Below are 20380 nucleotides of genomic sequence, written 5' to 3'. Positions count from 1 at the left end.
ATCAATGCTTTTCTCTACTCCTCAAAATGGCAACTTTCACATCAAAAATCAAACCGCACCAAAATTCAACACGGCACTAGTCCGTCCTATCCAATATTCTGTCTTCACTGAGGAACGCAGCTCATGTTCTAACAGAAGGAATTTGAATGCTGCAATTTCATGAAGTATTCCTGCTAAGCTCTCCCGCTAGAAATCAGCAGAACTCAAAAGTTTGACTAGATGTCCTACTTCTTTAAACAAAAGGAACTACTGAATTATTTACTTACCATATATATATATATATTTAAAATTGTTTTTACACAATAGTAACATCCTATTAGTCAGCTATCAAATACAAACATGCAAATTATGTTGTAACGTCTCTAGTTTAAAATCGTATTGAAAATCTTTTAAAGTTAGCTCTGATCTTTGATGCTCATACAGCAAAACTACTGATGATTATAATATAGGTTAGCATTTGTTTGCCAATATAATACTGGTCAGCAATTGTTTGCTAATAGTGACTTTTCTTTAATAACAAATATTTTAAAACTGGAACCAAAGAGTTATTCCCTTTTTTCCAATCATGCAAAATATTCACAAATAAATAAATGGTTCAAGTCCATGCCACATGCCATCTCTTAATAAGGGCTGATGGTTTTATTCATGAGAACTGTGAATACACAAAAGGTATGAACACTTATACTTAACGAACAGGGGAAAATGAACAATTACTTTAGAAGCTCAAAAGGTTCTAACCCTGATCTTCATGATGCTATATCTTTTGATCTGAGAAATTTCATTTTTATATCATTTTGGAGAGATGTGATTACATTCAAATTGTTTAATTCACTTAAGTTAAAGCATTTTAACAACACTCAGTCAAGGGAATAAAGCTGTCTCAGATGTTTCTTGTGGATCTAGCACAGTTTGGCCAATTAAGTATTCTTTTTTACTAGACAATTATTTCTATGAGCAGTAAGTCAGACTTCTGAAATTCCAAAACAAAAAGCCTTACATTCTAGGAGAAGTCAATCCAAAGCTCTTGTAAGTGTATAAGATATCAAACATTCTCCTCTTGGTCGAGGTGCAACCTAGCACAAATTTCAAATGTAGTAGCCAAATCTCAGGAAACCCCCACCAATTGATGGCCAACTAGATATGATGGGCCAGCATTCTTCTGGCTGCTACCTTTTAAAAGTCATTTTAAAATGCTGCAAGAGAGAGGATAAGGTGCTCTTGTTATCCCTCCCACATCGTATCAAGTGCTGAAATGGCCACATATACACACTTGAAGCTGTTTCTGCACTTGAAAAGGCGTAAGGAGACAAGAGTGCATTTTCAAAATTACTTTAAAATGGCAGTGGCCACAAGGACACTGTCGCATCTCGTTTGGATCTCAGACAACAGCTTCCTATTTATTCCAAATATTAGCAGTTGTTATAATACTGTGGTCCTATTCATAAAAAGATCATTAGCCATAATCAATAATACCCATTCCTTCCTGGCGTATACAAACTTGCCTTCCTAATATCTCAGTTATTTTGTTTATTCTACAGGCTTTTAAACCACAGATGGTAAATGCATATGTATTCGCTAGGTTTCCCATGTGCCAGGGCAAAGCCATACAAGAGTTACCCTCTCAATTGCTTCTCAAGTATCAGCAAAAAAGGTATTAATAGTTTCCACTAATCTCCTCTTCCCAAGGGCTGAACATCCATTCACAAAAAAGCTGCCCAAACTAAGAAGGAGCAGAGTTTGTGGTCCTTGCTGAAGAGGCACAGCAAGAGATTAACAGAATAAGAAACTCTGAGTCGGACAGAACCACTGTGCCCCTGCCTTGCTTTATCCCAAATGATACTCAAATTTGATTATTCGAAATCCTGAATTTCCATGGAAACCTATCAAGGTTCCACAGTGAAAAAACTGGCAATAGTAAACAAGATGCCCCAAACACAAATGTATCTGTGCAATACCCAGCCTGCCAAGCACTGCCTTGTGTGCCATCTTCTCAATTCATATGAAGCAACATTCACAGTGCAATCCTAAAAAGAGCTACACCCTTCTAAGGCCAATGATTTTAGAAAGCTGTAACTCTGCTGAGAACTGCACTGTTAATTAGCATCAACTGAGACACCATTACCCACTGAACATGCCCCAGAAACACTACGCAGCAAATAAGTCTATGTGGAAGGAATTCTCAGGCAGTAGGAAGTTTGACTGCATCAGTCCTCCAAGAACTTGGATATATAGTAAATAGCAGGGCTCATTTTGAGAGGGAACGCACAGGAACGCAGTTCCGGCAGTTCTCCAAAGAGGTCACATGTCAGGCGGCTCCTCCCACCTGACTCTCGGCCATTTTGGGCCTGTTTCAGCCTGGATTGGGGTCAAAACGGCCCAGATTGGGCCTCTGATGGGTGGTGAATCACTCTCCCACTCAGCAGCGGCCAGATCCTGACCATTTCAGGCCCCTTGTCAGCCATTTTCAGCCCCTTTTTGCCATTTTGGGCCCAATTTCAGCCCTGAATGGCCAGGATTTGGTCCAAAACAGCCAGGATAGATGTCAGGGGGTGTGGCATATGCAAATCAGTTATGCTAATGACACACTTCCGGTAATGTCAAAGGACATGGCATATGCTAATGAGTTATGCTATTGAGTTCTGCCCGCTCTTTTTCTACGAAATGACCCCTGGTAAATAGCTTATTCTGCTGGATTTGGTTCACGTATTGAAAATCACACAATTGTCGTTCTGAAATTGCTAATTACACTGATTTTTTAAAAAAACCCTTACATTTTATTCTACTCAAGACTATTCTCATCAAACAAGGCATGTTTTTAAGAACATAGGAGGTGCACTGAATCAAACCAGTTGGCATCCCATTTCACAGAGTGGCCAACCAATTTCCAGCAAAAAGGGCACAGAGGTGTAACGTTGCATCCTAGCATAAATATTCAGAGATTTGCTGTTTCTAGACATGGAAGTTCTCTTTAGTTATCACAAGTAGGAGATCCATGACGACTTGAAGGGGGACATCTCATTAAACCCTCCACAACTATTTCCTCTTTCCTTTTCCTGGCAGCCCCTATAGCCATTCCCCTTTTTCTGCTTCCTTCTCTTCTTCCCAACAAATAGGAAATCTACCTTTATCTGCCTCCCCATCTTCAGCTTTCCGCCCCCAGGCAACCTCTACCCACTTATGGCTTAGTTGTGGGAGGCACCTCACTTTCCCCTGTATCCCCCTCCCCATGCTATTTCTTCTTTCCTACCTTCTAGTAACCCCTTATTCTCACCTTTCTCTGCTTCTTTCTCTCCTTCACATCATCATACTACCTCCTTTTAACTGTCCCCCATCTTTGGCTATATTGATATTTATTCACTTCATTTATACAACAATGGGGAGCAAATGTAGCTTACATCATTCTCCTTCCTCCATTTTATCCTCACAACAATTCTGTGAGGTAAGTTAGGCCGAGACTGTGTAACTGGTCCAAGGTAACCCAATGAACTTTCATACCAGAGTGGGGATTCAAACCTGAGTCTCCTAGATCCTGTTCTGAAACTGTACCCACTACACTCCACTGGCTTTCATGGGGTGGTTGCTGTTGAATGGTAGCAAGCAGCTTAGCCTGGATGACTTAGGCAAGCTGAGTGGTAGCAAGCCACCCCGTAGTTGCTACCAGGCCTGGAGCCAATGAGTTCTCCCTCAAAGGTTAAAGCAGCCCCAGAAAAGGCCATGCTCCCTCGCCCTGCCTCTTCCTGAATGAAACCAAGGCTTGAAGACTGTAACACTGGTTGTGGTTGCCTGGAAATGGTCACTGAGGACATTTGTTCTTAAAGCTATAGGCATTGCTTCCATAATTTTGGAAGGTTAAAAAAAAAACCTTTTTTTTTTAGATTTCAGATTTTTCTGTAAACCTGAGGCTTTTTCAAGTTTGTAGAAATATCTGCCTTATCTGTTCACGGCTCCAGTCTCTGGATTTATGTAACCACAGATCTGGCCATGTTGAGAATTAGATGTAATGATGATGACAACAACAATGACTAGCAGCTACTGAACAGCTCCATGAATCTAACTCCTTTTCAAACCAACTATGTTAAATGGCTATCACTACATCCATTGGCAGTGAGTTTCACAATTTAATTACATGTTGAGTAGAAGAGCAAGATTAGAGTCCAGTAGTACCTTATAGACCAACAAGATTTCCCTAATTGTTGTCTTTCTAAAGTGAAAAGCCCCAGACTCTTAAGCCTCATAAGAATGGTACTTAACCATCTTGCTTGTCCCTCTTCTGTACTTCTCCTAGCTCTACAATATCTTTTTTGAGGTACAGCAACCAGAACTATATACAGTATGCCTAATGCAGCAGCAACATAGACCTACTCAAGGGCATTATAATAATGCGCATTTCATGTTCAGTTTATTCCTAATAATCCTTAACAAGGTCCTGTCATTGCTGCCACAACCACAAGATCTTTTAGTCTCGGCCTCAGTCAGTTCAGATCCCCTCAATATATTTAAAGTTAAAAATTTTTGTGCCAATGCACATCACCGTGTGCTTACTTGCAATGAAGTTCATTTGCCATGCCATTTTTATGCTCGCTCACTCCTTCAGGAGAACTGCTACTGGAGCTCTTAACAATTCACTTTGGTTTCCACCATCCTAAATCGCTTAGTCATCTGCAAACTTGGTCCTACACGGCTCATACGTCATTCCAGATCACTATGAAACAAAACTAAATTGCACTCTAAATACCACTCCTTGTGGGACTCCGTTGCTTAATTCCCTCCATTAAGAGAGCTGTCTATTTATTTCTACCCTCTGCTTCCTGTTTAACCACTTTTTATCAATAAGAGGACATCCTCTCATATAATGGCAACCAAATCATCCATTTCCTCATGCTTGATAACCTTCTCAAAGAACTCCAAAAGGTTGCAGAAGCCATATGAAGTTTCTCTCAGCAGAACTGGATCCTACATGTGTTTAATAATTCTATCTTTAACAACAGTTTCTACCAATTTACCCAGTTAGATGTTAAGCGAACTGGCCAGTAATTCCTGGTGTTGCTACTTTCTAGACCTTTGGTAGGGAGGGCAATTTTAATGACAAGTTACATATACTGGCTTGGATCAAATTAAGTATTTCTGCACGCATGACTTTCTCACGTCTCCCCTTCTGCTGTGGCCTAATCCCCCATTCCCCCCCCCCCGTCGCTTCTGGGGCTCACCATTTTCAGCGTCACATTTTCAGCTGCAACATGAGCGGGGAGATGAGAAATGCATGTTCCAGAAGTATACATCCTTCCCCATGTGGAAACACACCAGTGGGTCCAAGCCACCAGCTAGAAGATCAACTATTTCACACCTGAGTTCTTTAAGAACTCTTGACTGCATGTCATTTTGACCCACAGACTGGTTTTAAATTTGTCTATTAGTCTTAGAACTTTATCTGTTGTCACCTCAGTTCATCTCAATTCTTCAGACACCTTTCCTGAAATGAGACGCTCAGATGTGGGCATCCCCTTCATACTTCCCATGCTAAAAACAGATGCAACAAATGCTTTCTGTTTCTCTGCCATTTCTACATCTTTCTTAAGCAACCCTGTTACTCTTCTGTTGTGCAATGGCCCAACTGTGTCCCTGGCCGATTTACTGTTTCTGATATATTTGAAGAAATGTTTGCCTGTCTTAGTATTTAGCAATTTGCTCTTCAAATTCTCTTTCTGCTTGTCTCATCATCAATTTAGACTTGTTATGCCAGACCCTATGCTCCTTCTTGTTCACTTTTTTAAAGGAAGCCTTCTTGCCTTGCCTAGTTTCTTGGGTCATTAGCCATACTAAGATTCTTTTAGATTTGGTAGTATCTTTCCTCATTTGACATATGCATTCTATCTAAGCTTCAACTAACATTATTTTAAATAGCTCCGAAGCATCTTGGAGAAATATGAGTCTTTTGAGTCTCCCTTTCAGCTTTCTTTTAACTAGTCAGCTTTCTTTTAACTAGTCCTTGAAGTTCTCTCATTTGAAAACAAATGTTATCATTTTGGACTTTGGAAAAAAAACTTTTTATTAATATAAATGATGAACTTAATATTTATTTATTTATTTATTCATTCGATTTCTAGCCCGCCCACACCACAAACGGGCTTAGGGCGGGTTACAGTAAAATGCTCAAAAGCATCAAAACATATAATACAATTAAAAACCAAAGAACACCATAAATACATATAAAAGCATTTCAGATGGCGGGCCCCCTCCAATTTCCCCAATCATAATATAAACAAAGCAGAACAGAACAGAAGGGGTGGGGTGGGGCCATCATTTATAATAATAATCTGGTGACTGTGTTTATAGGGGGGCAGATGACCATGTTGCCCCCCCCCGGCGGGAGACCAGTAGGGAGGCTCCTAAAAACAATCAATATCCATAACCTCACGGTCACTGTTTCCATTTGGTACAACATCTCACACCTGTGCAAGAGATCTCTTCAGAACCAAGTCCACCATCGCCTCTTCCTAGTTGACTCCATGATCACTTCTGTTTCAAAGCACAATCCTTTATGCTCCCCAGAAATCTTGTCTCTATGGCATGACATGAGCTCATTCAGTCAGTCAATGTGAGAGTAGTTGAAGTCATCTATTATTATAATATTTTCTAGTTTTGTCTCCTTCCTTATTCTCTTCGCCATCTTGAGCTCGTATCATTCCACATCCTGCCTATAGAATTTATATCCAGGGATAACTGTATCTTACTGATTTTCCCCATCCTATCGCTTTTCTGAAATATCTACTATATCTATGATATTTAACACCAAGCACGCCAGCTCCCCCAGCTTGGCTTGAAGGTTTCTAGTATGGACATGTTGACACATGTACCTTGTTTCCCATATCAGGATCCTTGCTGTCTACTGCCATTCCCAAACAGCCATCACTGTCTCGCTCATTCTTACTGTTAAATTGTAGCTTGCTCCTACAAAGACTACCTTGGACTTTCAATTCATATTGTAGTTGAAATTTATCTCAATTTCACTTCTGTTGCTTATTTGGCATAATATACACTCTCATTCTCACTAGATTTTCTAACTGTATTCTAGCTCTAATTTGTCATTCAATACATGCTGTCAATAATTCAGTACACCTTTGCAGAATTATCCAATTTGCTACTCACTTACAGGATAGCATTTGTTAGAACAAAACCTCCCACTGTTAAAGAAACAGAATAAGTATATTCACTGTTTTACTGTACAAGACTCATGAGACAAATTTAAGAATATGTCATGCTATGTGACTGGCACATCTTGCCTATATCAGCATTCGGGGCATACAGTTTACAAAATATTTAACATGGAGAATATTGCATCTGACCTTTGGCTACTGCAAATAAACAGATCAATACTTGCATTTACAGCTGAAGGAAGCCGTCCATTATGCGATCAAAGTAACATTCACACCCTCTTTCAACAAGTGTAACCAATGATACCACTGAAAAATTAGACAACTCTAATTAACTGGATAAAGCAGCACAGGCTTCTGTTAAAAGAAGTATACACTGAAAGATTGGGAGAATCAATTCTTAAATTTTTCATCTTTCAGAGGGACAAAACTGAAGCAAAATGAGAAGACTGGAACATACACTATGGAACCTTCCAACATAATGATGAAGACAAGTTCTAATCACTGAGAAAGCAACAAGAGATTGACATTTCCTACCATATCTTATGAATTTACAGACTTACTGTTGACTTACGGATAAAAGTCCGTAAATTCATAAGATGCTCAAGAAGGGAAAAGCAGAAGCCATAAGCACATAAAATGAAAATATATTCAAAGAGCCAGGCAAAGAAAATAGAGGTCACTGAGCAAAGACTGTAACTTCAGGTTGAAGACAATTTCAACGACAGCTGTATCTACGTAATGTAGACATAGGAAACCACATATCTGGATATCTCATTCCATATATGTGTATTGGAAAGGCTTATGACTTGCACATGTTGTAAGAGTTTTTTGGAGTGCTACAGCTTTAATTTTAATACCACCACATGCACAGGTAATCCCACTGATACCAAAAGAGAATAGAAATGCAAAATGACAAGGTTACAGTCTATATGTCGCATTGAAGCCATTATTTATTTGTTTAAAACATTTATTACTCACTTTTCTACCTTGCAGGAACAAGGTGGCTAACCATATAAATAAAATAACGTTCATAAAATGCATCAAACAAAGTTTAAAAACACAGTTTAGGACTGTCAATAAACATTTTTAAAAGTTAGTTAAAAGCAGGCCTAAATTTTAAAGTCTTCAGCGGCATCCTGAAAATCAGCAGTGAGGAGGCCAGGTAGCGATGCTGTTCCATTATTGTGGGGCTGCCACCAAAAAAGCCCTCCCTCGTGCATCCACAAGGGCTGTTTTCACACTTGGTTAACATTGTGCAACATTGCACAACGCTCACAGAATGCTAGCGTTTTCATGGCACAATTTCTGACATCACTGAACGGTGACATCAGAAATCGCACCATGAAGATGCCACCGTTCCAAGAGTGTTGTGTGATGTTAACAATGTGTAGTAATGGCCCCGGTGAGCTTCTTTAGCTGATGGGACAATCAGGAGGACCTCTCCCTGTGTTCCTAATTCCTGGGCAGGAACATATGGGAGAAAATGGTCCTTCAGATACTCCAGTTCCAAGCCATATAGGGCTTTAAAGGCCAAAATGAACACCTTGAATTGTGCTCCGGAATGGACTGGTAGCCAGTGTAATTGCTATAATATCGGGGTCATATGATCCTGATAGCTGACCCCCAACCAACAGTCTAGCCATAGCATTCTGCAGACTCCAAACACTCTTCAAGGGTAGCCCCAAGTAGAGCACATTGCAGTAGTCCAGTCTAGATGTAACTAAGACATGGATCACTGTGGCTAGATCTGAAAGAACCAGGAAAAGGTACAGCTGATGCATCGACCAAAGCTCGGCAAAGCACTACAAACCACCACAGCCACCTGTGCTGTGCCGTGTTGAGCAGCACTCCCAAGCTGCAAACCTGGCTTTTTAAAGGAAGTATAACCTTGTCCAAGACAGGAGACATCTCAAATTCCTGGTCTGCCTTTATACGAAAGCAGAGAACCAGGACTCAGTTTCAGCTTGTTCACCCTCTTCCAGCCCACTACTGACTCCAAGCACTGGTTCAAAACATCAACGGAATCCTTGAAATTAGAGGAAAAGAAAAGTAGAGCTGGTTATCATCTCCATATTGGAGGTATCACAGCTCAGACCTCCTGATGACCTTTCCTTCAAACCTCAATCTATAACACTAAGTATATTTACTTAAGTTAGGAAAAGCTAAACTTTATGGTCTTTATGGTAATACCACTCAAATGGCCTCCCTAGAACAAGTTCTCCTCCCCACTCACAGCAAGCTCTTGTTATACATCCCACAGCCAGCACCAACATCCTACCAACTACACCTACTGATACAGAGAAGAGGCAGGAATATTCACCACATTATTTACTTAGATATTTATAAACAGCTTTTCTCCCCAGTGGAGACCCAAAGGGGCTTACAATACTATTTGCCTCTCCTCCCATTTTATCCTGAGAGGGTGTGACTGTCACAGGATTACCCAGCAAGCTTCCATGGCAGAATGGGGATTTGAATCAGGGTCTCCCAGATCCTAGGCCGTTTCGACACGGCTTACCTTGTTCCGGAAAACAGCGAAATCTCGTGCGAAATCTCGCGAGAAGACGCTGTTATCACGTCTTCTTGCGAGATTTTGCTGTTTTCCAGAACAAGGTAAGCCGTGCGGAAATGGCCCTAGTCTGACACTTAGACCACTACATCACATTAGCTATTGCTAAATCCTACAGTGAGATCTAGTTAATTTTACAGTGGGATAGAAAAGGACTTGCTTGGACAATTACGTATTTTTCAGTCATATTCCCCTCAGCGAATGAACATTACAATCCTAAACAGAGCTTCTAAGGCCATGGTCTAAGAAAGAAGTAACTCTACTTAAGAGTTGCTCTGGTAATGTAGGAGCTTTTCTGAATTTTTAACCACCACTGATGTTAATGGGATGTGTGTGTGTAAAGTGCCAACAAGAAGCAGTTGACTTATGGCAACCCCACGGGGTTTTCAAAGCAAGAGAAGACGGAACAGTTGTGGTTTGCCATTGCCTGCCTCTGCGCAGCATCCCCGGACTTCCTTGTGGTCTCCTATCCAAGTGCTATGGACAACCCATACATCCAGACAAATGTACTTGGGATTCTGAGGCAAACTGATAATGAATGTTTGCCTCAATTTATCTCGAAAAGAACTAAAAACCATTTCAGGCAATGTCATTTTATTTAATTCCATTATCTCACAACATAAACTCTGAAAGTCAAGGTCATATTATTTAGACAAAACTACAGTCAAATTAGGGTAAGCATGGATATATGAGCAAAGGACAGTTGTTATATAAGAGAACTATTTTCAGTCCAATCCAAAAAGGACTATATTCTGAAGAAATGGCTTAATCTTTGAGCCGGTAACATCCTGCTAGTTAGAGAACAAGTCTATTAATCATACAGTGAAATCTTGGTGCTACCATGATTCTCTTACTTCAGGTTGTATTTAATAGGCAAATTAACAAATATCTCACACTTTTAACAGTGACAGTATCTTAGGAAATATGTGGCAGATAAGTTATATATAATTATTTTTGGACTCTATTCAAAGAGGTCTGTGCGGACATTGCCTCTGACGAGGCTTAGTCACATTTCCTTACTGTTAATAGTAAAATGTAAGAGTTACACTGCAGTTTGCTGTTCGACCTTGGAAATCTCTTTCACTGTGGAGTACAAATGAGATCTTCTTGCTTTATTTACTGTTTGTTAAGAGTCATGTAGAATGCTTATTAGTCAACAGACCAACAGTGTTAAGTGGCACTATGACAATTTAATTGGCAAATGAAATTAAAGGAAAGGAAGCATTTGAGATCACTATGCTGCATGCCAGCAGTCTGGCAAGGATGAGACTCTTAAAGCTTTATTTTTAACAATCTAAAAAATTAATAGTGTTTCACATCACTGCCAGCAAATTAAAGATAAGCACCAATGCATTTGTGAAATCTAGCGGAGAAGTCAAAAATAGATACTTTAATGGTAATCAGCATTCCAACTTAAAGATACAATTCATTCCCTGCAAATCAAAAGACATTCAAATTAAACTAAAAGAATAAAACTGGGGAGTGGGAAATATCCTGATTTTTTTTTCTTACAGAGAGGAAAAAATAAGCTTTCCAATCGGTTTCAAAGCATTTTCATTGCATTTCCACCAAGTTAAGTTATATAACGTCATGCTCTAATACCAGTTCTGGGTGTTTAAGCTTCATCTGGAGGTTTATCACAGCACAGTATCAGCATCAGATTACAACTTTTTAAGCATGCACACACAGCTCCTTTTTATCATTACATGGAGAAAGGCATCACTTCCCAGGCCCAGGGTTTTCTGATGACATAGTTAATGCAGAAAGAGGCTGCCTGGTGCTATGCAGGAAAACACACATTTTGACTGCAAAGCCCACACACGCACAACAATCCCTTTTGGCACCATTATTCATTTTATAGAGAGTTAAGAAATGCAGATAACGCTTGGTTTACAATAACATGCCTCTCTCCGAAACAAAATAGGTGAGCAAAGCGGTATCCTTTGGACAGCGTTTATTACTAGCACTAGTTTGGGAATGCCCAACTGACATGTATGATTGTGCAACCTTAGAGGGGAAATACCAGGCGTGCCTGTGTCAGTATGTACAGAAGAGCCACACAGGACTCCCACCACACACACACACACACACACACACACATATGCATAAAGACAGAAAGACATCCTTAACTCAGCAAAATGTGCTCCCCAACACGGGCATGCCTCTCTTACTCGCCCATGCATGCATCTACAGCCGAATTATGCGCCTTGGGGATGCAGCCAAGGGCCTCGCATGACCCATCTGTCCCAGGGAAGAGATGCATTTCCGTGGCCTGGGCGCAGTTTTGTCCCAGCCAGGCGACACGCAGCCATTGTCGCTTGCGCCCCGTGCAGGCGTCCATTGCAGCACTCACCCCCCCCCCGACGCCGGGCAACTTTGGGGGGCTCCTTACCGGGTGCCTTCTGTGGCGAGCCTCGGCGCTGCCCTCGCCAGCGGCAACCGGCGGGCGCTGTGACAGAGGCTGGAAGTGCAGAGAAGCGGGCGGCTGCAGCTGCTGCATCCTCCCCGCCTTCTCCCGACTCAGGCGCCCCGTCCCCCTCCCCAGCCACTCGCCTCAAACGCGGCGCGGAAGGAGAGGACGGCGCCAAGGCGAGCGCGCCAAGGTGCCGCCCGGGCGCGCAGAGAAGGACACCTACCTGCCTCCCCCCGGGCGCGCTGCAGCAGGAGGATGCGGGCGCCGGAGAGGGATGAGCAGCAGCCCGAGCAGCGGCGGCGGCTCCTCCTCCCGCTGCCTTAGAAGGGAAGAATGTGGCGTCGGCGGCTGGCTGGCTGTGCGGTCTCGCCTGCCCTCGACGGCTCCCGGGCGCTCCTCCCTCGCTGCGCGCAGAAGGCGGACCGGGCTGTGCCAAGACCCGGAAGCCCGGCGGAGTGGGATTCAGTGCCAAGTCATTCCCCCTCAGAAGCCGGCGAGGGGGCGAGAGGAGGCGGCCGCCGCGCTCCGGGCCCTCTCGCTCCCCGCCGAGAAGATGCCCAGCGACACCCGCCCTCCCGACTGCGCCTGCAAAAAGAAGCTCGAGTCAAAATCTCCCCTCCATATAAAAAAGAGAGAGAAAGCACTTTGGCCCTTCCTTTTGGAACGGTCGCTTTCCCCAAAGACCTATTTTAATGTATTGGCACACATCTTTTTATACATACACACACGCGTTATTATTTTAATCTGATGAAGCGATTTTTAAAAATATATAATTCCAGCATAAGTTTTGGTGAACCACTTCAAATGAAGATTTGGCTCTGGTCCATAAAAGCTTAAAACTGGAATTCAATTTTTTTTAATGGTTAGCCTTCAAAATTTATTTTCTGCGTGCTCATGTATGTATGTATTATATGTAGTAATATTTTTATTTATTTAAAAGATTTTGATCCTGCGTCTAAAAAAATTGCACAGGACAGTGAAAATTAAAAATGCAGTTAATTTTTAAAAAATTAATAAAATTATGATGAAATTCTCAACACGACAAAATAATAGTAATCAGTGAACGTTGCTCCGCTTTCCAAACAGGCCATAAAGAGGTTAAAATACAAAAAATGGCCAAAGGGTTATCTAAAAAGCCTGGGTGAAGAGAAATATTTTTACTGGGTGCTTAAAAGCCAGTAAGGTAGATGCCAGGTTAGCTTGGGGGTAGGGTTGCCAACCTGCAAGTGGTGTCTGAAAGTACCCTGGAATTACAACTGATCTCCAGGCCACAGAGAGAAGTTCCCCTGGAGAAAATGGCTGCTTTTGAGGGTGGACTCTATGGAATTATCCCCTCCCCAATCTCACCTTCTCCATACCCTGCCCCCAAATTCTCCAGGAATTCCCTAACCTGGAGCTGGCAACCTTACTGGGGAGTATGTAGACTATATATATATATATATATATATATATATATATCACAAACTGGTACTATGGTACAAACTGGTACTATGTCAATATTTTTGACAAGGCACCTGTTATGTGCTGGCCTAGCTTCTGTCTGAGCCAAGGTTCCTGAAGTCCTCTTTGCCATTGGCTGTTTTCCTGCTGGCTGCATCCAATCCACGCTGTGCAATAAAGTCCAATCACAGCACTGTAAATAAATTACTTTAGGGATTCCGTCTTCAAGTTCCTATTGGTTGTTGGTTGACATGAGGGCGTGGTCTGTGTGTATATATTTTGGCTCCTGTTGAGCATTTGTTGTCTGTTTGCTTCTAGTCCTCAAGATGTTCCTTTGAGCTGAAATCTCAATACTTAATAGCATGTGTGTGGTTTTCTGCTCTAATAATGGCTCTAAATGCATGTTATATTGGAAATGTTTGATTTGGCAACCCTAAACTAAGTGGCTGCTAGAGTCAGCACTTAAATAGCGGGAATGCTCACCGAAAGAATCAGCACAATGTGCTCCAAGGATGGTCCACTGATATCACATCTCCAGGGGTATCAGGCCCATAAGTGACATTTTTCTGTGTGTGAAGGGGCCAAAAGTTCACCAGGAAGACGAAGGGGGAAATCAATGCAGAATGGCAGGCCCTATGCAGAAATAGCCTAATATGCCCATTCTTGCCACTTATTCCAGGGCATTCACACTCATTAGCCAGAACACTGGTTTGCTTCTTACTGAGCAACGATAAAATACTAGCACCTTACTTTTCTATTTAACAAAAGCTGCCAAATCAGGACAGGTGGTTTGAAATCTCTCTGAAGGGGCATGACAACACCCCTTTGGCTGGTTCAGATTCCATGACTGTAACACACCTCTGTAAGATGGATGGACAAGGGACTATCCAGCAGTGGCTATTTTCCTTGGGTGAGGAGGGGGGACTATGCTGGTCAGATGCTTTCCACCTGTCCGACGATCCACTTTCTTTCATACAAACTCCTGTTCTAACCTCAGTAGCTTAAGCATTTCTTTTTGTTAAAACAAAAATCCTTCACTCACTTCTTATGTGCTCAGACTTTGGCTACAAAAGAGACCAGGGAAGCATACATAATTATCCTTGACCAGGGCTTTTTTTCTGGGAAAAGAGGTAGTGGAACTCAGTGGTGGAACTCAGGACCACACAAGGTCGTCACTTTGGGGCAGCTGGAACAAGGGGGGAGTTTTTTAAAGTTTAAATCACCTAAAATGGTCACATGGCTGGTGGCCCCTCCCCCTGATCTCCAGACAGAGGGGAGTTTAGATTGCCCTCCGTGCCAGTGGTGCAGAGGACAATCTCAACTCCCCTCTGTCTGGAGATCAGGGGCGGGGTCACCAGCCATGTGACCATTTTCAAGAGGTGCTGGAACTCCGTTCCACTGCGTTCCAGCTGAAAAAAAGCCCTGTCCTTGACTGAGGGCCAAGCTAGAAGTGATGAATTACACTTGAATGGCAAGTGAACAGACTCACGTGTATTCCTCCCTGTTCACTTGCGCTCTACTTGCGCTCCACTCGACGTGATCAGAGACCTTAGGTAGGCATCTGACGAAGAGAACTGTGATTCTCGAAAGCTTATGCTACAATAAAATTGGTTAGTCTTAAAGGTGCTACTGGACTCTTTTTGATTTTTCTTTCATGTGGTTATCCTTAATGAGTTGTTGTATCAGCTTTGGATTGTGCTGATGATATACCTAGGGAGCAGTTGTTTTCTAAACGTATCAGCTTACCAAAAGAAGGTTTGTTTTTTTTCTTTTTTTCCCTTCATCATCTTTTCATATTAGAAACATAATATTTAAACACTGACACTTAACAAGTTCTGTACCAGACTATGCCTCTAAACCAACTTTTGATTTCAGTAGAGCTTGATCTCTTAGAGATTATTTGGTACATGCAGACATGAGATCGCAGCCTCTTTAGTCAAAAATAAAGGGACATTACAGAGGTGGCAGCTGTATTAATTGCAGTCAGGCAACTCAAATCAAGATCTGCAGCCATCCATCTAGTCAGCATACTTTTGTACTGAATCATTTTACTAATTGCAACTCAGCTCATGTTATTTATGTGTTGTGATGTCATTGTAGGCATGACTACACGTCTTTTAAAATACAGACAGTCAGAACATCGCAGTAAGATCAGAAATCATAACATGGATGCCCCATTGGTCAGTCATTTTTTATCTTTGAAGCACAAGTCTACTGATTTCAAATTTTTTTGTTATTGAGAAACTACATCACAAATCCTTCTCTAATTATGACATGGAAAAATGACTTTGACAGAGGTAGACATTTTGGATCTACACATAAGGATCCATACATACTTTAGGTCTTAATGACAGGTTAGATCGCCCCGTGGAATCCAGATCAGGTTCAAGGTTTTGGTTCTGACTTTTAAAGCCCTTAGTGGACTGGGACCAGCATACCTGTGGGATCGCCTCTCACTCTATACTCCCTAGAAGCAGGAAACCATACTGGTGGTCCCTTGCCCCAAGGAGTTTGATTTTGCCTCCTCCAGGGCCCAGGCCTTTTTGGCCGTGGCCCCAGCCTGGTGGAACTCTTTCTGAGACGGGCCCAACAGGATTTATTATCATTCCACCGGGCCTACAAGATAGAGATGTTCCACCAGGCCTTTGGTTGAGGCGAGCAGGCCTCCTCCCCAGCCTCCCACCAGCGGGGAGTACCCCCTCCTGGTTTCTGCTTTTATTTTTTGTTTGCCATTGGCCACCGTGGACCCAAATGATTACAGGCAGAATTGTGCAATATGTGCTGCTGAGGGTGGGTTGTGTAATTGCAACTGTTCTTTTAATGCTACCCGTTTTAATTGTCTATATTGTTTATATTGTATTATATTTTAATTGGATGTGATCTGCTCTGAGCCTGTTTGTGGGGAGGGCGGACTACAAATCAAATAAATAAGTAGATGTATCATCCTACATCTAATCAATATGGTCTCTGGGGTGCATAGTTTGATTTAGTAAAAAAATTTCTAATGGGTGATCTTTCCCTTTAATGTTTTCGGTCTCTTCCACAACTGCTAATTTATGTCAGCTGTGTCCTCCTTCCTTTTTATTCACTCTGAAGCAATAATCTCTTTATGTTACCCTAATGCGGGGGGGGGGGGGGGTCTCCTTGTGAGTTGGGAGAATTAGTATTCAACAAGGCTCAGTGAGAGAGGGTAACTGAGATCTCCACCAATGTATACCAGGATTGTTCCCTTAAAGAATTCTCAGGCAGAGAGTTCTACAGGCAGATGTTCTACAGGAAAGGTTTCTTTTATGAACAGAGAAATAAAAGGCAAACGTACAGAGAACCACACATACAATATACACGCAGAGCTAGCTGAGAGAACAGTGAGGAAAGGGGGAAAGGAATTTAGGGTAGGGTGATATTTACCATTCCTGGAGAGGGGGAAGGACCATGGGGAAAGCCGCAAAATGACCAGCTCTTCAACAGAAGATAAGGGAGGGTGCAGACATAATCTGGGGGGGGGGTGCGTGGATGTGTCCCAGAACACACATGCTGCACATGGCTGAGGGCAGTCCAATTATAGTGCAAAAGGTATCCCTGGGCAGACATCCTTTGCCCCCAAAATAATAAACTAATGGCTTGTTTGGCGGTTTGGACAATAAATTAGGAGAGGCTTAATGGCTCTACCTGTGGTAGACAAAAGGTGTGAATGGAGTTTCATGACCCAGCAATTGCTGGATGGGAGAACTATCAGATCCCTGAATAGCTCTGGTTAGGAAGGTAGGTGAGGGAAGGTACAGAAGGATGTTGATGAGATAAAGCAGGAACTCTGGGAAGACCTCTTTGTTTCACTTAAGTGCTTCTCTAGGGCAGGAAGGGGAAGCTAGTCAATCTGACACACCTTCTGGTAATTTTTCCAGCTCCAGACGGGGTTGGCATCTGTTCTGCCTTGCTAGGCAGTGTTTTGTGCCTCAGGCTCATGAGGAAAATGGGTTTATGATATTCCATATTCATAAACTGCCCTGTCAGTGTGAGGAAGAGGTATGACTGCTAACATTTACATGTACACAATATTTACTAAGGTTGCCTTTGGGACATGAGGTACATTGTAAGTTATTATGACTTTTCCTTTTCATACTGTTACCTTGTTATTAATTATTTCATTAAATTGATGGGATGTTTATAAATATTTTCACAGGTTTTTTCTCAAACTACATTATGAATTGTTTTGGAGTCTTTGGTTAACAATTTACTTTATATGATACGTTCAAAATCATGGTTTGTTTTAATTGTGTTAGTATTTATTATCTATCCTCAATTGTTTATAACAAGCTTCTAAATTTACAAGTACAAGGTTCTTCATAACTGATAAAGACTGAAGCCATGATATTTATTCTTTGAAGTTATGTTGTATTGTATACCACAATTAACTCCTGGATCCTTGTTTTCAAAACTATGTGCACAAGGTCGCTGAGTCACAACTGATCAGGAATGTAGTTGGCATCCTTTCTTTGTTGTTGTGGGTTGTCTGTACTTTGTCAATTTTCCATAGCATATGTTTAATTGCACTATGGTGGTTCCATGATATTTTTTGCAATTTCGTAATTACAAATATATTTTTTTCCTGTTTGTGATTTCCTTATATATTTTTATCTCAGACCTCTGGTATTTCTGTACCCTTTCCCCCCCTATTATTCCTGAAGTTCCCACCCTTTTGTTTATTGGTTAATAACTAAAACCAACAAGAGAAGCAAACATTGCACACAAAAAAACAATATAAAACTGATTGTAAAGCCGGAATTACAGGATTGGAGAACACTACAGAGAAACATATGACATACAATAAACAGAGTGATAAAGCTAGACTACAAAATTAGAGAACAATACAAAACAAAGAAAACTGTAACAAAACACAATGAAGACTACTTTAAATTTCACAGGCATTAACAATAACCAAGGCTTTTTTTCTGGGAAAAGAGGTGGTGGAACTCAGTGGTTGAACTCAAGACCGCACAATGATGTCACTTTGGGTCAGCTGGAACAAGGGGGGAGTTTTTTAAAGTTTAAATTGCCCTTGGCGAAAATGGTCACATGGCCGGTGGCCCCGCCCCCTGATCTCCAGACAGAGGGGAGTTTAGAGTGCCCTCCACGCCACTGCGCGGAGGGCAATCTAAACTCCCATCTGTCTGGAGATCAGGGGGCGGGGCCACCAGCCATGTGACCATTTTTAAGAGGTGCCAGAACTCCGTTCCACTGCATTCCCACTGAAAAAAAAGCCCTGACAATAACATTCGCTCTAGAAGAGTGCCCTCCCTAGGGAATGCTAACTCTTGAAAACTCATTCCCTGGAAATCTAGTGGGTCTTTAAGGCCTACTGGACCTGAATTTTGCTCTTCTACTACAGACCACCACGGCTACCCACCTGAAACTGTCTCTGGAACATATTCCTCATGAGCGCACCCCCCTCCCACTTAGGTATGTCAGTGCTATTAAATGCTTTAGTGAAGATGGTTTGTCAGGTCATCTCTCTCTTGGTCATCTGATAAAATCTGAAGACCTAGATGATTGTTTTTAAACTGATTCTTATCACTGCCAGTTTGAATTACTGCATTTATACACACATATTGCTGATGATTTGATGTTTTATTGATTGCTACTTATCTGGTGATTTTATTTCTATACATGTTGGTTTTTTAATTGCACAGTGCCATTTTTTGTGAACACAAACTGCTGTGGGTGCTCTTTAGAAAGCAGAAAGAGTATAAATTTACTCAATTTTTTAAAAAACTTAATAATGAAGAATCTCCTCCAGCTATTTGGAAGGTACAGTAACAGCTGGGTGTTGTGTCTCATGCCTTTGTTATTATGAACTGAATTTCAGAGTTTTGAACATTTCAGAATCTGAGAATTAAATTTTGTATGACTGCCAGTTGCTCCTGGCACATTCTGGGACATTTCTCAGGGAAAACAGCTGGCACTGTCACACCCTACAGGCTCATCTGCTTTGACAGCTTCTTGCACTATTGACTTGGCACATTCATGCAAAACTGAAAGTTCAAGAAGTAAGTGCCCTGGGGGGAAAGGTAGCTTTCTTCTGTGTTGAGCATAGTGTTTGACTGCAACTGGCTGGCGCACTCATCTGGAGCCACCTTCTCTGATTCCCATTTGTGGCACACATTGGAAGGAATGGTTAGGAATCAAGCAAAGTGGACAACTGTAGGTTGAAGACTTCAGCATTTGCCAGATAAAACTATCAGGTGTACACTGGATGGACATCACATCCTATTCTAAACCACAGTGAAGATATTCAGAAGAACCAGATGTCGTTCTGCTTCCATCAGCTGTGAATAATTTCCAGAGACCGACATATAACGAAATACGTATGTTTGGGATCTTAAGCCTTCTTTCCTCTTCTGCTCATCTTCATCCATTGCAGAGGCAATCCTGATTCCTCAGGTGCTAGGCATTTTTTAATTTGATTTGATCGGAAGTGCCTAAAACTAGAGGAACATGATCCAGAGCAGCAGATGGCCTCCATAATGGAAAAAGAACATTGTGCAAGTGGAATCAAAGCTTAGAATCCAAGCCATTCCCTTTCCATGGTCCCATCCTTCTTATGCTCGGAATTCTTGTATCATATGAATGGAATCATTCCCTATGTAGAAAGAAGTTAGAAGCAAATCCTATTACGTCTGAATTGTGCACAACTCTTATTCCGGCAATAACAATTACACTTGAAGAAGAGTAATAAACATTAATGCTGTATACAACCTTAATCTATGATTATTATTTCATTAACTAGTTCTGAAAAGTGATGATTTG

At 41.7% G+C, this 20380-nt stretch overlaps 1 protein-coding gene across 1 annotated transcript in view; it reads right to left on the bottom strand.

Moving 5' to 3' along the window:
* Nucleotides 1-12449, bottom strand: part of OSBPL6 (oxysterol binding protein like 6) — a 148435-nt gene extending 135986 nt beyond the window's left edge. Inside the window, exon 1 of the mRNA XM_054970881.1 lies at nt 12360-12449. The gene's annotated coding sequence lies outside the window, so the exon portion shown is untranslated. The remainder of the gene's footprint in view (nt 1-12359) is intronic.
* Nucleotides 12450-20380: the final 7931 nt, after the last annotated feature.

This window comes from Eublepharis macularius, chromosome 2, assembly GCF_028583425.1.
Source record: "Eublepharis macularius isolate TG4126 chromosome 2, MPM_Emac_v1.0, whole genome shotgun sequence".
Taxonomy (NCBI): Eukaryota; Metazoa; Chordata; class Lepidosauria; order Squamata; family Eublepharidae; genus Eublepharis; species Eublepharis macularius.
This window is presented reverse-complemented; position numbering and strand designations above follow the sequence as displayed.